General features: G+C 48.6%; 1 pseudogene; it reads left to right on the top strand.

The window, feature by feature from the left end:
- The first annotated feature begins 3,144 nt into the window (after nt 1–3,144).
- LOC118844368 lies at nt 3,145–3,805 on the top strand (annotated as a pseudogene).
- Nucleotides 3,806–4,205: the final 400 nt, after the last annotated feature.

Raw genomic sequence — 4,205 nt, 5'->3', positions numbered from 1 at the left:
GCCAAGATGGCAGCAGGAAAGCAGGGACTCTCTTAGGCTCTCCCCCAAATCCCTCCAAACACCTGCAAAAATGGCTCTAAACAAATTCTAGAGCTTCAGAACCCACAAAATAAGAGAGGGAAGCAGGTCTCCAGGCCAAGACAGCCTGGATGGTTACTGGGAAGGGTTGATCACACCATGCTGGGAGCAGAGAGCAGCCCAACATGGGCCACACCAGGACAGGCCAGGTGCTGAGGAGATCAGGCAGAGCAAGCTGTAAGGCCCTGAGTCACTGAGCTATGGCAGCTACCAGACGTCTCAACCCAGAAACACCAAAGACAACTTAGCAGGTCAGTGGGAAAACTGCTGGACCAGGGTGAGAGGAGTGCTCAGTAGGCCCCAGCCCCAGGGGCCGTGGAGGTGGTACAGCACGGCAGCTGCAGCAGCAAGAAACTCCTGTGGCTGCTTCCATAGCTCCAGCTGCAGTTGCTTCCGGCCCCAGGCCCACCCAGTAGGAGGAGTCAAGTGGTGGATCAGAGTGGGAGTTCAGAGAGCACTTTGCTGGTGCAGAGGCAGGGTTCTCTTGCTTTGCCCTACTTGGATCTGGGTCGCAGTCCAAGTTGGCAGTTCTTGGTGGGGGGGAGCACTAGTGTGGCAGAGCTTGCCATGTAGAAGTAGCTCTGAAAACAGCAACACAACGCCCCTGAAGCTTGGGACAAAGCACTCGTCATTCTGAAGGCAGTCATACCCTGACAAAAACCTCAGGGGTCAAGTAATTGGCTGGGAACATGGCCAGGCAGTGAAACACTCAGACTATTGAATCTTTTTTAGTGACAAAGAAGATCAAAACATATAGCATGAAGAAGTCAACAAAGTCAAAGAGCCTACATCAAAAGCATCCAAGAAAAATATGAATTGGTCTCAGGCCATGGAAGAGCTCAAAAAGGATTTGTAAAGGCAAGTAAGAGAAATAAAGAAAATTGGCAAGAGAAATGAGAGTGATGGGGGGGGGTGGAACCAAGATGGCAGCTGAAAAGCAGGAACTTGCTTAAGCTCTCCCCCAGGTCCCTCCAAACACCCGTAAAAAATGGCTCTGAACAAATTCTAGAGCTGCAGAACCCACAAAATAGCAGAGGGAAGCAGGGCTCCAGGCCAGGACAGCCTGGATGGTCACTGGGAAGGGTCTATTGCATGGAGGTGCGAGCGGAATGGAGCAGAGCCCAGTGTGGATTGTACCCAGACCAACCAGACCAGGAACCGGGTGGAACAGGCCATAGGACCCTGAATAATTGAGCTGTGGCAGTTGCCAGACTTCTCAACCCACAAATGCCAAAGACAACAGAGCAGGTTAGTGGGAAAAACTGCTGGGACAAAGTGAAAGGAGTTCGCAGTCGGCCACCACCCCAGGGGCGGCAGAAGTGGTGCAGTTCTGAGGCTGCTTCCAGAGCTCCAGCTGCACTTGCTTCTGGCCCCAGGCCCACCTGGTGGGAAGAATTAAGTGGCAGATTAGAGCGGGAGTGCAAAGCCTGCTTTGCCCTGCCTGGATCTGGGCTGCAATCCTGGTTGGTGGTTTCTTGGGGGAGAAGGAGCTCTGGTGTGGCAGAGCTTGCTGTGTAGAAGTAGCTCTGAAAACAGCAGCACAGCCCCTCAGGCTTGGGACAAAGTACTCTATATTCTACAAGCAGTCATACCCCGACAAAAAGCTCAAGGGTCAAGTAGTTGGCTGGGAACATGAACAGGCAGCGAAAATGGACTCAGATTCAGACTCAGACTTTGGAATCTTTCTTTGGTGACAAAGAAGACCAAAACATACAGCAAGAAGAAGTCAACAAAGTCAAAGAGCCTACATCAAAAGCCTCCAAGAAAAACATGAACTGGTCTCAGGCCATGGAAGAGCTCAAAAAGAATTTGGAAAAGCAAGTAAGAGAAGTAGAGGAAAATTTGGGAAGAGAAATGAGAGTGATGCAAGAAAACCATGAAAAACAAGTCAATGACTTGCTAAAGGAGACCCAAAAAAATACTGAAGAAAATAACACCTTGTAGCCAGAATGGCCTTTGTTTTCTTTGAATGACTCAGCTTACCTCATTGAGCCTCTGGACACTGTGGCTTGCTCTTCCGGGGCAGGAGGCCCAAGGAGCATTCCAGGGAAGCAGACAACTTCCTGTGTGAGGAGTCATGGGGCTGGCTGAGGGGAGGTGTTAACGGCTATGCTAGGGGGAGGGGCCAAGTCAAGAACCAATCGGCCCTGGTCGTTCAGGCGGTGCTTGATGATGTCAAAAACTCTATAAGAGGGGAGAGGACAGCTTGAAGATCTTCTTTTCCTTTTCCGGTTGGAGCCAGAGACAGTTACAGCGACAGTTACAGCGACAGTTACAGCGACAGTTACAGCGTCAGTTACAGACACAGCCACAGCTGAAGCAGGAGCTGCCAGTAGCAGAGCTGACCTATGGGAGAAAAGCTGAACAAAGACTTCAGGCCAGTGGGTAATCTTATTACCATAGAGGGGGAAACATGATTTTGCTTTACGCAATCATGCTTCTCTGTAGCCTCCTGGTTACTCTTTCAAGGCGTACTTATTGGGCCTGGAAGCTTTTGATCAATATATCAAAATGGGGTTGCTGGTTCATGGGTTGGTTACTGTGGAGCCTAAATAAATGTTTTGATTCTTCTGCCTTCTACTTTGAGAGTTTCTTATATCCGGCGATTCCGAACGTTTCAGACATGTTTATGATCCTATTTGAGATTATAAACTCTGCCCTCCTAATACACACCTTAAAAAATAGACTAACTCAAATGGCAAAAGAGCTCCAAAAAGACAATGAGGAGAAAAATGCCTTGAAAGGCAGAATTAGCCAAGTGGAAAAGGAGGTCCAAAAGACCACTGAAGAAAACATTACCTTAAAAATTAGGTTTGAGCATGTGGAAGCTAGTGACTTTATGGGAAATCAAAATATTATAAAACAGAACCAAAAGAATGAAAAATGGAAGACAATGTGAAATATCTCATTGGAAAAACCACTGACCTGGAGAATAGATCCAGAAGAGATAATTCAAAAATTATTGGACTATCTGAAAGCCATGATCAAAGAAAGGACCTAGGACGGAGCTGCTGTTGCGGCGTCCAGAGCTTCCTCTACCGCTGCCGCCTCTCAAGCCTCCCAACCATGTCGTCTTCACTGGTAGAGCAGCTGCCACTGCTGCCCAACAACAACAACAACAACAACGAGGGCGAGCAGATGCTGACCCCGCCCGCGGGCCTCAACAGTTCCTGGGTGGAGCTCCAGACGAACGGCAATGGCAATGACAGGAATGGGAATGGAAAAAAATGGGGGTCTGGAGCATGTGCCCTCCTCGTCCTCCATTCACAACGGAGACATGGAGAAGATCCTCCTGTCCACCCAGCATGAGTCAGGCCAGAGCAGCTCCAGAGGCAGTTCCCACTGTGACAGCCCTTCCCCACAAGAAGATGGTCAGATAATGTTTGATGTGGACATGCACACCAGCAAGGACCATAGCTCTCAGTCTGAAGAAGAAGCTGCAGAAGGAGAAAAAGAAGTGGAAGCTTTGCAGAAAAGTGTGGACTGGGTATTGGACTGGTCCAGTCAGCCTGAGGACATCCCCCCCAAGGAATTCCACTTCCAGCACCCTAAACATTCTGTTTCTTTAAGTATGAGGAAAAGTGGAGCCATGAAGAAAGGGGGCATTTTCTCTGCAGAATTTCTTAAAGTGTTCATTCCATCGCTGTTCATCTCTCATGTTTTGGCTTTGGGACTAGGCATCTATATCGGAAAACGACTGAGTTCCCCATTTGCCAGCACCTACTGAGGGAGAGGAGAGCCCCGGATGTGCACATGCCCTGTGAAGTGCTATGCCTGTCACGTTAGTGTATTTGAACTTGAGACCATTCTAAGCATGCCCTAGTCCTTGACCCTCTTTTTACATATCCACGTTCCACCTCCTCTTGGGATTCAGTATTTGATTCGAACACTTGGGAGGCATTTTCATGACCTGCTTCCCTTTTTGCCCTGTGAGACCCTCAGTTTCTTCACGGAGTTTACCATTGTCTAGAAATTTGCAGTCTTCTTTTCAACGCAGATGCCACCAGCAAGTGATTTTTTTTCCATAGCCCTGTTTGTTGCCTCCTTTTTAGTCCCACCTGAGTTAGAACTACAACATCCCCATTGAAATACTGACTGCTTTAGGACAACGACCATCAGTCTTTTAA

The sequence above is a fragment of the Trichosurus vulpecula genome, chromosome 3 (genome assembly GCF_011100635.1).
Source record: "Trichosurus vulpecula isolate mTriVul1 chromosome 3, mTriVul1.pri, whole genome shotgun sequence".
Classification (NCBI taxonomy): domain Eukaryota; kingdom Metazoa; phylum Chordata; class Mammalia; order Diprotodontia; family Phalangeridae; genus Trichosurus; species Trichosurus vulpecula.
The sequence above is the reverse complement of the archived record's forward strand: the minus strand, read 5'-3'. Positions and strand labels throughout refer to the sequence as shown.